The sequence below is a fragment of the Oxyura jamaicensis genome, chromosome 1, assembly GCF_011077185.1.
Source record: "Oxyura jamaicensis isolate SHBP4307 breed ruddy duck chromosome 1, BPBGC_Ojam_1.0, whole genome shotgun sequence".
Classification (NCBI taxonomy): domain Eukaryota; kingdom Metazoa; phylum Chordata; class Aves; order Anseriformes; family Anatidae; genus Oxyura; species Oxyura jamaicensis.
Genome location: NC_048893.1, coordinates 123,524,383 through 123,537,510, shown reverse-complemented (window position 1 = coordinate 123,537,510; position 13,128 = coordinate 123,524,383). Strand labels below are relative to the sequence as shown.

Here is a 13,128-nt window from a genome sequence, read left to right as displayed (position 1 = left end):
ATCATAAAGACAGAAAAAATCCTTTGAAGAAACAAAAACAACAAGCCAGGAGTATTCAAATATGGTAGCAATGGTTACATTTAATGGTTCATCAAATATCTAGTAGGAAGAGCCTGACTAGTGAGGTCAAGGATAACCATATTTGTAATGCCTTCCTCCTGTTTTCTTCAGTGGAAAACCATGTGCCAGGATGTTCCACCAAACATTTTACACTCCAACCATTGAAACAGAAAAATGAGAGCAATGTGCATCTGCTTTCTACATGAATGACTGTGCTGTGCAAACTCTGCAAGACCTGGCCATCAAAGAGGCAATGCAGCTCACAAAGCAAAGCTAACTATTACACCACAGACAGTAAAAAGGTTCTGCCTAAATAACAGAAGCCCCAAGGACTACATTGAATTAAGCTGACAAGAAGGCAGAGTTAGTCCTTTCCACCCCCAGAATGTCACACAGACAATGCTGAACATCTTCCTTCCTCCCCCAGAGCCTGCAAGTCATAGCTAAAAGAGTGTTCTGACTTGCAGCTACACCCCAGACACGAGGCTACAGCTGATGAGATTTACCTATTGCTTCTTCTATGAAGCCCAGAAACATACTAAAACCACAGACAAACATCTTGTGATGTTCACAAAAGGTCTGCTAACTACACAATGAACAGCAAGAGAGAAAGAGTGGCACAATACAAGATGACATGCAAATAGAGCTTGAAAAATTTACCACTGAAACTTAAGAAAATCAGGCTGGGAGGTGCCTCTGAGGGTCTCTAGTTCAACTTCTTGTTCAAAGCAGTGCTAACTCTGAGGCCAGACCTGACTGCCCAGGAATTTGTCCACACAGATCCTGAAAATCTCCAAAGACACAAGCCCACCCGCCATGCACGGCTGCAAAGGTCCTGGCTCCATCTCCTTAATAACCTCCTTGAAGGCGTTGTAAGGTTGTTATTAGGACCTCCTAACTCTTCTTCAGGCTATACAATTGGAGTTTCTTAAGCCTTAGATCCCTCCACTATTTTGTGCACCAACTGTTGGACCAATTTGGTATCACCTGCAGTCTTGTGGAGAGTACACTCTACTGCCTTCTCTGGTCACTGATAAAGGTATTAAACAGAGCTGGTCCCAGAGCAGCTCCTGGTGCTACTCCATTTATTACCAGAATACAGGCAGAGTACAATGCCTTGATAGTGCAAAGCACTCAGATTGAGGTTGGAAGGCACCTCTGTAGATCATCTAGCTCAAATCTCCTTACTCAAAGCAGAGACAACTAGAGCACAGATTGCTCAGGGCCTCGTGCAGTAGTCAGGTTCTGAGTAATTCCAAGAATGGATATTGAAGTGTTCGATCACCCTTAAAGTTAAAAAAATGTTTTTGTATGGTTAAATGGATGTTGCTGTATTTCAGTTTATGCCCGTTACCTCTCATCCTTTCACTGTGTACCAGTAAGAGGAGTTGGGCTCCTCTTCTTCACTCCACCACACCAGGTATTCGGACACATTCAGAAGATCTCCCTCAGCTTTCTCCTCTCTAGGCTTAACAGTCCCATCTCCCTCAGACCCTCCTATGCCAGACACTCCACTCCCTCACTCATCTTCATGGCCCCCTGCTAGACTCACTTCAGGATGTCCATATCTCTGTCATATGGGAGAACCCAGAACCAGACATAGCACACCAGGTTTTCTCACCAGAAAGAAGTACTGGAGTTGGGTCACCTACTGGCAACGCTCTGCCTAGTGCAGCTCAGGAAGCTCTCAGCCTTCTTTGCCACAAGGACACGTTGCTGATTTGGGTTCTCCTTGGTGCCCACCACATCCTATTCAAGGATACTTTCTGGCCAGGCAGCCCCGGCTGCATGGGGATATTTCTCTTAGGTGTGGGACTTCACATTGCCCTTTGCTCAGGAGGATCCCCTCAGACCTTTTGCCCAGCCTGCTGAGGGCTCTCTGAAAGGCAGCACAGCCAGCTGTCTGTCAAACACTCCTCCCAGGCTTGTATCACCTGCAGACTTGCTGAGAGCACTCTGTCCTACCACCCAGGTCATTAGTGAGATGGTGATCAGTACTGGCACCAGTAACCACCACTGCCAGGGACCAGCCTTCAGCTGGACCTCATGCTGCTAATCACGACCCAATTCTCCCCTGCTGAAAACTGGATTTTCCCACTGGTTTCAGGAGCCTGGAATTGCTGAAGGCCAGTATTGCTATTACAGATTTAAATGAATAAAGCATTAAGTAACTGTGACAAAACCAGAACTCTGTGACAAAGCCCTCACTCCCACTCAGCAGGCCCACACTTTTCTTAGTCTTCCTCGTGTTGCTTATGTACCTATAGAAGCCTGTCTTGTCCATCACATCCCTCACCAGATTCAACCTCATGTGGGCTTTGTCTTTACTAACCCCATCTCTGCACATTTAGCATCTCCACCTTTCTCCCAGGTCACTTCACCTTACTTACATCTCTTGGAAACTTCCTGTGCATGCTTCATTTTTGACAAGAGCAACTTGTTCATGCACTGTGGCATCCTCATACTTTTGCTTGTCTTCCTGCTCATCAAGATGGAGCACTAACAAGCTTAAGGGAGGTGACCTTTGAAAATCAACTAGCGCTCCTGGACCCCTCTTCTCTCCACAACTGTCTCCAATAGGGTTCTTCCAAGCAGATCCCCAAACAGGCCAAAGTCTTCTCTCTCCAAGTCCAGGTCAGTTCCCTGATCACTTTTGTCCAGATGTCATCAACACACTCCAGAAATTTGCATTGCTCATGCCCAGGGCATAAGCAAACTACTCTGTCCCTCCAATAGATACCAGCATGGTTGAAACCCCCCATGAGGGGCAGGGCCTGCTAACATGAGGCTTCTTCCAGGTGCCTGAAGAAGGTCTCACCTACTACTCCTTTGTGGTCAGGTGGTCTGTACAGACACCCACGACAACATCACTCACGTTGGTCTGTCCTCTAACCCTAACCAACAAGCTCGCAGTCCATCATCCGTCTCACAGTAGATCTCCATGCATCTCAGCTGCTCTGTTGCATAAAGGGCAACACTCCTTCCCCACCTCCCAAGCTTGCCCTTCCCAAAGAACCTGTATCCATACATTGCAGCACTCCAGTTGTGAGTTATCCCTCAATGTGATGGCGGTGGATCCCATCTATGACAAGCTACCCTCAATCCTCAAATAAGGTCCCATGGTCATAAAACCAAAACTGTTGCTGACCCCAACTACACAACCAATTGTTACCTGCAGGATCCATCCACTCCTCCTCACACCCTTCCCCCTCACCAACAGGATCTAGGACAAAACCACCCAGGCACCCATGCTCTTCACCATCAGCCAGAGCAACGTAGATACAACCAACACTCCAGATCATGACCGGCAGTATGATAGCCAGTCAGACTTCCACTGGAGTCTATGTGGAAGAGCAGCAGAGTGTAGTAGCTTGAAGGCCAGACAAGCCTTGGCAGTCTTTCCACAGCATTCTGGACCCAAGCCACTGGCAAGCAGCAAACCTCCATGGATGACAGGTCAGGTCAGCAGATGGAAGCCTCCACTCCCACAGTAGGGAATCTCCCTACAGTTATCACTTGCAGCTTTCTCCTGGTGGCTCAGGCCTAGCCAGGTTAGGTGCTTCACTGGACTGAGCACCCAGTCCCTCATCTGCTAAAAGGACACTGAACCTATTCTCTAATTGCAAACCTTGAGGTAGAGCAGTAGTCCTACTCCTGGTGTAAGAAGTTATAACTTTCCAGACTTGCTTCTTGGGAGTCTCTGCTTCCCACCCCAACAGGCAGAGAATCTGTTGAACTCGAACCAACCAGTTAAGTTAGAGAAAATATGAAAAACCAAGGGAACATACTGTGAAAAAAAAAAAAAAAAAAAAAAAAAAAACACTAAAAATAGCATCTATATTATCCACAAATGCATACTTTACCCCAGAGTGCTCAGTAAAGTTGACTCAGTTGGCTGTTGGCCCACACAACAGCCCTTTACAGACTACTAGGTTCAGGCAGCAGCACTAAGCTACACATGATACTTTAAGTCTCCCATCAATGAAAACTTGTATCTCCACAAAACATAACGGAACTCAGGCTCAAAAAAGGCAAAATTCAGACTATTTATCATGATATTTCCAATTGGTCAAGCCCAGACAAGACTGTGTCAATGACAGGCCACATATTCTTTACTTTAAAGAAGTCTACTAGGATGCACTTGCTCTCAGGACTCACAAGCTTACACACTACTTTTTGCATGTGACAAGTCATTTCTCTCCCCTGCTGCAGAAGCTTTTAAATCTTCTGCCCATTTTGCTGTGGATGCAGTTACAAACTGTTTTGCTCAGAGTTCTCCTTACGCAACCAAGGGGTGGTTAGAGAGCTGTAACAGGAAGGCAGGAAAGAAGTAAGGACTGTCCTCGCTCTAGCCACCGATTCTTCAAACACTTCTCAGCATTTGGGCTGCAACAAGCCATACCGAAGGAAGACCAGCAACTCTCCCAGTCTCTAAGGCCCATGCCATAAAAGATTTCCAGTACCTGTGCCTGTTACTGTCCTTGCAGTTTTCCCTAAAGACTGTAAAACTAATGCAGTTCTTGACAGTTTCATTTTCTTATGAATTATGTTCTCTCCCTTATTGAAAAGAGAACAAAAAGTAGAGCAGGGCTCTTGACTTGACCCTCCTGCTGTTTGGGTAGGCTGGAAGCACTGGAGTTATCTTCTTGCCTGCCTTGCACTAATTCATATACAGACAGCTGTTCAGCCACTTTTGTTTTACTGGAAGTTTAATTAAACAAACAAACAAAAAAAACCACCCTTTACGATGCAGGCTCCTATATGTCTATGAGTTTTTCCACTTAAGAAATCTATATAAATATTTTTAAAAGCTGTCTCCTCTCAGAGGATTTGATTACTGTAACGCAAGTGTGTGTGTAAGCTGACAGAGACACGAGTCACCAAAATGGACCACACAATGATGATGTTTATAGACTCTATGAAGGAAACCAAGAGCATAAGAGCATAGTTTGGAAAGATAAGAAGAGCACACCTAACAAACGTGCAGATTGTGACAAACTGATGGGAAAGTACTCAGGAGATCACTCAAAGTTCTCATTTATCACACTGCTGAAGCTTGCAGAGCATATAACAGCCTTAAAGTGCTTCATAATTTATAGGTCCATAAAGTTGCAGTTTTTAAATCAAACTCATTTTCTAAAGCATGTTTCATGCCAGCTTCTCCAACTGTGTTTTTGAAAAATTCATTCTGCCAGTCAAATTTAATGTTTTTTGTTTCTTTTGAGGTGAAACTTTGTTTTTGTAGAAGCTGGATTGATACTGGAGGCAATGCTGATCCAGGCATGCTAAGAGAAAAGCTGATCTGCGTTTGCTACACATCTGCAAGTACATCACACCTCATTCCCGAAGTGCTGCGCTAGGTTGCTCCTCGGGAACTGGACTAACAAAGCGTCCCGTTTTGCACGATGATTTATGAGGCAAAGACTCGGTGGACAGAGAGCTCAAACTAATTTTATTTGTGAACCAACAAAGGCTGGTCTTAGGCCCAGCTCTGCCAAGGTAAACAGCTTGTTACATTAACAGCCAAAACCAATCCCTTTTAAGCCAAAAGCAGAATTAAAAAAAAAAAAAAAAAAAAAAAAAAGAAAAAGAAAAATGGGGCAGAGAGATCCAGCTTCTCTTTTTGGTTTATTTTTCGTGAACATATCATGCCCCATTATGCCTCAAAGTCCAACCTGTCCCAGCTTGCAAACTCCAGCTATAAGACCCCTTTCTGTTGTAAAAAGACATTTTTCAGTTTAGGATCCATTCACCAAATCCAAATATGAAATCTAATATCAAAAGCTATAAGTTATTTTGATCCAAAAAGGGAATAAATGTTCATTCCTATGCCTACACAATCAGCTATTTCCTAACATTATATTACCATCGATCCTGATTGGAATGGAAAAAATCATGGAATGGAATCAAAACTAGTTATTATCAGCTCTGCTGGAGACTTGCAGAGATCAACTCATTACTGCAATGTCAGGGACAAATATGTATGTATGTATGTATTTAATTTAATGCTTAGTGGTTTGGGCTTAAAATAAAAGATTTGTTGATTTTGTTGATACAGACAAAAGTTTTACTTGGCTTGTTTCCTTGCCACATTTTAAATGACAAGGAAAATGTAATCTCTCAAAACTGACCTAGTCAGAATAAGCATTTTTTAAGTAATATCACCAAAATTTGAAGAGAGGGATGTCTGAGTTTATGCTACTTTCAATTACTGTACAGTGTCTTTCCAAGCAAGAAATAAATCAAGAAAAGAAACAGAGATTTGCTACCGTGCTACAAAACCGACATTATTAAACCAGCTTCTGGTGACATCTGAAGTGTGTAGGCACAATGGAAATGTTATTAATGTCTTTGGCACTATTCCACCCGAGTAACAGCATCCATATGGCAATCACCTTCTGCAGCAGCATGGTTTCACACACAGTTGCCAACCTTAAACCTAGTGTACGCAGCTAGGCACAGCAGTTAAAGGGTTAAGAGCTCCCCTACTCTACACGTTTTTCCATTTGTTAGTCACTCATCTTCAAGTGAATGATAAGCACACATGTTGCACCGGCTTACCCCCAAAAAAAACCAGAACTGAAAGTAGACAAACTACCTTCAAGCATTCTACACTAAAGTTTTAAATTAACATTCAAGGCCCGTTTCCTCAGAAGACAGTGCAGCAGAGCTTTCCTCTTTTGCGTAAACGTAACTGTTCAGAAGTAACAAAGACAGGAGCAGGCATCACGCCACAATCTCACTCTTATGCCACCCTACGCAGAAGCCTCTACAGGAAGGTCTCAGTGACTACAGAAGGCTTCGAGTTCCCTACCACCTACTATCAACCAGCTACCAAAAACTATTAATTGTGAAGTTTGAACAGGTTGCTTTCCGTTACATGCCATTTCTCTTATAAAACAGTTCCAAAGATTCGTTTGGTAGCAAATAATAGTTTATCAACATTTTCATTATAAATACATTTTATAACCCATTAACAATCTGGCCACCAGATTCCATCTGCCTCAAAACTTGCTAGACAAGGTCTTACTTCAAATGTGCTGTTCTGTTTGATAAACCTCACTATGAGCTGGTGAAAATATTATGCTTTTACTGCTTACAGGCTTACTTTTAAAAAGAGTCTGCTATAGAACATGTGGCAACACAACTCTAGTAAGATATTAGGAGCCAGTAGTAGGGGAAAAGTCAGTGCCTTTTATTAGACCAAATGACAAAGTACAATTTACATCTAGAACTCACATGGGGAAAAAAGAATAAAAGTACATTACACTCAGTAGTGTTGTTCTCCTAACCCACGCCTGGAGAGCCAGATGGCCTGAAGACCAAATGCGACCTATAAAGCCGTTGTTTTCTGGACTCCAGGAACATTGAGCAGTTGGCAGGACAATCAAATGCAGGATGCTATGGTACAAATGTGCCTAAGGGAGGAGGAGGAGGATAGATTTATGTACAGGCCTGGCAGGATTTATTACAGAGGGCACAGCACTGATTAAATGGGAGTGTGCTGGCATAACCACTGAATGCCCATCTTGGGCTCCTAAAGTCCTTCCTATGTGAAACCATCACAGCTGCTGCAGGCACCACGCTCAAACTTCTCTGTGACGAGGATGATTATTGCTAAATGTTTGTTAACATCTGGGATGGAAGCAGAGTTTGCATGGGGCTCTCCTACCGCAGAACAAAATAATCTCTCGTTTGTAAAGGCTCAAACATGCTGTAATTCTGGATGAAGGAGCCACTGAACAGCCCCTCTGAGGCATCACTCTACCAGGATGGAAACACCTATTCCCATTTACAAACTCTGAATAGTAATAATATACCATTAACTTTACAGTCTAAATGTAGATGGCAACTGGGATTTTTAAGAAGCTTAAGCTTAGGCTCTTAAGTTTTGTAGCACATTTATGTCAGAAAACGATTAAAAACTTTGTATGTGTTTAATGTCAAGCAACCACTGAAGAACCATAATTTTATTGAAAAATGAATTCCAAATTTTGACCATTTTTTTTTCCTTTTGCAACAGCAATAATAATCTATGCTGAAACTATTTGTGAGGGCTCAACTTCATGGAAACAAACAAAAAAAAAGCTTGAGGGGGAGGAAAAAACAAGATTAGAAGGAAAACCTGCACTATTGCATCTTCAAGAGGCTAAAACCATGTTATTTGATAAACAGTAACTCCTCTGCTAAGGCACAGCTTTCAGTTTACATTATATTTTCATATCTACCCTTTGAGAACAATGGGGGGAAGCTAAAGGTCATAGTCCTAGAATGGTATCTTCTCTGAATCACTCAGCCACAAAGAGCAGAGCAATCACAGAAGGGAGCCACCTCAGTCACACTGCACATGGATCTTTCTACGCTACAGGCATCAGTGGCACTTTTCACTAGCTTGCAGGACGGGGAAATAACTGGCTTCCAGTCGAAAGCAGCCTCAGCAAGCTATCCTTGCTCCCTACAGCAGGCTAATGCTGCTGGTGCTCAGCTCAGCCACCTGTAGATACCTGTCCTGCCAGGCTCCATCCCTCCTCCAGGCCACAAACACCCCTTGCCAAGTCTGCACGGGCATTTTGGCAGTACCAATGTTGCAGCCAGCCATGAAGCAGCAAGGACAGAAGGGAAGCATCTGAGGGAAGACAAGCTGTGCAGTTCGCATGGCTGGGTGCACAGCAACACTCCCAAGAGCCACCTGCATGCAGGACACTGGGAGAGGGCTGCAGAGAGCCGCCCGCTGGCAACCCCATGGCACCGAAACCCCCTCTGCCTTACATGGAGAGCTGGTGTAAGGCAAAAGCAAACCCCAGCCAAATCTTGCTTGGAGGATAGTGTGTGCACTCGTGGTTCGGACTGTCCTAGTGTGACTCTTCTCTGGGCGGCAGCAGAGCTGAAGCCTCTCCAACATACACACAGCCCTAGCTATCCTCCAGGAAAAGAGCAGAGCTGGCTCTCTGTTTTCAAAGAGGGATTCATATGCTAGGTTCCAGGCTTTACAAAAAAAAAAATGCCAAGTTATTCTAAAGGAATGTACTCAGCAGGGCAGGAAATACCTTATATTGTGGTGTTAAGGCATTTGGTATGACCATAATTCATCACAAAAGTCTCGCGTTTAGTTAGGTAAATACAGAACAACAATAAGTCAGTGTGTTGGTATTTCTCTATATATGTGGGGAGTTTTCACATTAAGCATGAATCTCATCGTAATTCTTTGGTAAACAATTTCAGACAGGTCATAAATGGTGTGGATTTATTCAGCTTTTCTTATCTAGGCCTACCACAATAATTGCATCTCACTGAACTTATTACTGTCACACTCGTATCTATGAAGGAAAACATGTCAAACCACATCTGACCATCAGAGCTACAACAAGTAAGGTGTAAGCAAGGAAAGAAACGATCAATGCAGTTGTTCTAAGCGGCAGCTCTCACACCTGCATTTCCAAAGGTTTCTTTATCTTCCACAGCAGATCTACCAATATGTGTTAGATTAATGGGGCCAAGACTCCTTAACCCTTTTTAGACAGATTGCATGGATCATTGCTGACATTCATGTGGCTGGCAGTCTGGGAAGCACCCATACTGCACAAATTAACGTATCCTGTCCTACAAAGCAAAGAGGTCCTTCTGCCTTGGACAACAAACTCCTAGCATCCAACTGTTGCCATTGAATGAGGTTAACTTTACCTTTACCTCACCGGTTCTACCAGAGTACTTCTCAGATGCAGCAGGTGCTCCCAGTATACATACAGCATCCACACGCAAGCTTACTTTTGATTCACATTGTCAACAAGATTGTGTAACTGAAGTAAATGGTTTTTCTTAGAGGTAAAGCTTTGTTGAGAGTCAGTTCACTTGTTCTAACTTGTTTTTTCACCTCAGATACTAATGAATACAACGAGCCATCCAGAAGAAATGAAGACTGATTAGATTCAGAGGGAAACATTTAACATCATCATCTTAACATGAGTTCCCGGCTCCTCCAATATCAATAAAAATAATTCAAAGTCTGCAACAGTTTACACCCCTTGTTGGGATCAATAGGAGATGAGAGGAGAATCGTGAGTTAAGCCATGCAAACAGAGACAAATAAGTCCCATTTGATTGAAATTATACATATGAATAAAAACTTGTGAGCGATGCTACTCATGGTGTCTAAATCACATTTCTCAGATCATTGAGAAACTAGGAAAGACATTATTTACTTCTTCAGAACAAAAAGAGGATAGACTACTCCACTTACATAAGTATAGCTAGAACTATATATAAAATTACCATTCATGACAATTGCTACTGAATGAATGTGCCAACATAAGTAGGATAGAAAAGTTGATGACATTAAAACATCTGCTGTTTAAGATTACGCAGAAATACTAGTCCAGTATAACTGTCAGGTGATTCTGGGCCCATAGTTGCCTAGATGTGTGTAAATGCTGGTGGATAAGCACTGAGGTGGAAGGTCAAATTACAAAAACTTACTGGAAAGCCAGGGAAAAAATACCTTTTCAGTCATTTGATGTAGCATCATCTAACTCTCAGTAACATGAGAAGAGGTTGTGGTCAACAATTTGTTCAGTCTTCATATTGTGTACTGCATAAATTTCAATTGTCAAAATTTCAGAACTTCTAGGACAGCAATATTCACCCAGTCTCATTAAAACCAGACTACAAGCACATGTGTAATCATGAATATGATCTCAGATGAGCTTGGAGTATTTCACTATAGAAGCCTAAACTGTTACTGTTGTTACCCATCTCTGCCAACAGCAGCAAGCTTTTTGCACAGGAGGAGGATGGGAAGAATATGATGCAGTCCTCTGCATCTTATCCACGTTTGCCTGAAGTAGTGATAAAGTTGGGTTTAGATTAAGTGACCGGTGTGTAAAGTGGTGCACAAATACATCCTGTTGTGGTATTTCTGCTGTTGGAGGTGAAAATTTCTGCAGGAAGAGATTGCTTGCAGCAACAGTTTGATACAACCCAAATCCTTGGACCGTGTTACAGCCTTCACTATGTAATGCCAGCTGTACACACTGTCTCAAAATATTTTCAAAGGTATGTTGTTCTCCCTCAGTTTCATGGAATTCTACTATTTTTAAGGCAGCAGATGCAGAATATTTATCCCAGCAGCAGCTCTTGTGATTAGACCTGTAAAATACTAAGATTACAGACCAGTGACATGTTTAAACTGACACATAAACTGTCACAAAGAGATGTACTGTACAACACTGAGGACCTGGATTTGATGTAGAAGAGAAATAAACGTAAGCTTTTCTCCTTTTAACCCTCTTTTACGTAAATCCAAATACTTCAATCTACAGAACTTAGCATTCAGAGAAAGGTCAGGCCGTGTATGTAACTCCTCAACAGTTTCATAATTTATAAGCCATATGAAAGGACACTTACTATAGTCCTTCCATATACAAGATTGTCAGATATTACAAGAGCTATAAAAGATATGTGTGTGTGTGCTGGGGCTCATAGCTGTAAGTACATGAGCTCAGACCACAAGTGATTTGCATCTCACCACTATGGTCCAATACAAGATTTACATACTAGTACTAAACCATCCCCACTAACCTTTATATTATACTGAAACAGCGGACCAAAAAATCTAAGGTGCTAAAAAAATAATCAAACAAACAAAACACCTAACTTGCTCACTGTGGTGGTTTTACCGTGCTAGGCAGCTGAACACCACAACCGCTCTCTCACTCCCCCTCCTCAGATGAGGAGGGGAAGAAGGAAAGGAAAGAACAACTCACGGGTTGAGATAAGGATTATTTAATTAAAGAGAATATATATATATATTATATATATATATATATTATTAAGGAAATATTATTAATTAAACAATTCAACTAAAGGGAAAAAGGGAAAGGGGAAGAGGGAGGGGGAAAGGGAATAACAAAACAAAACAAGTAAAGGCTATGTGGAAGTGCAGAGGAAAGAAATTACTCTCTACTTCCCACAAATGAGCGATGCTTGACCACGTCCTTGATGCAGGGCCTCAACGCACGTAGCTGGTGTTCGGGAGGAGGACAGACATTTTTGCACAAAGAGCCCACCCCTCCCCTCTTCTTCCTTTTTCCACCTTTTATTGCTGAGTGTGACACCACATGGTATGGAATATCCCTTTGGCTGGGTTAGGTCAGCTGCCCTGGTGATGTTTCTTTCTCACTTTTTGCCCACCCCCTAGGAAGGTCAGAGAGAGTCCTGATGCTGTGCCAGCACTGCTCAGCAGCAGACACAACACCGGTGTGATACCAGTGCTGTTCTAGCTCCAAGTGCAGACCATGGCACTGTGTGGGCTGCTGCAGGGACAGTTAACATCCCAGCCAGACCCAGTACACTTACTTACCTGATTGACAATGAAAGGCATCGTAGCTGTCTGGACGTGCAGGGATGGGATCAGGAGAGCCAAGGCACAAATAGAGTTGAGCTTGGCAAGGAATGCAAAAAATAACAAGAAGGGATTCTACATGTACATTGGCCAGACAAGAAAGGCCAGTTAAAGTGTTTCCCCTCCAAAAAATGAGAAGGAAAACTGATAACAACAGACATGGAGAAAGCTGAGGTACTCAAAAACTTCTTTGTCTCAGTCCTCCCTGCCAGTCAGGCTGCCCATGTATCTTGTTTCCCTGCACCTCTACATGAGGGCTGGGGCAGCAAAGTCCCTCCCACTGCAAGCAAGGAGCAGGTTCAAGACCACCTGATGAAACTGAACAGGGACAAGTCCATGGGGCCCAATGCTATGCATCCCAGGGTCCTGAGGGAACTGGCCGATGTAGGTGTCAAGCCTCTCTCCATCATATTTGAAAAGTCCTGGCAGTCAGGTGAAGTCCCTGGTGACTGGAAAAAGGGAAACGTCACTCACATTCTTAAAAAGGATAGAAAGGAAGACCTGAAGAACTACAGACCTGTGAGCCTCACCTCTGTGTCTGGGAAGATCATGGGACAGATCCTCCTGGAAGCAATCTCAAGGCACATGAAGGTGATCTGAGACAGCCAGCAGGGCTTCACCGAGGGCAAATCATGTCTGACCAATCTGGTGGCCTTCTGTGATGGAGTGAC

General features: G+C 43.1%; 1 protein-coding gene across 5 annotated transcripts in view; it reads right to left on the bottom strand.

Moving 5' to 3' along the window:
* SH3KBP1 (SH3 domain containing kinase binding protein 1) overlaps positions 1-13,128 on the bottom strand; it is a 222,977-nt gene that overhangs the window by 196,837 nt on the left and 13,012 nt on the right. The gene's annotated exons all lie outside the window — the stretch shown is intronic.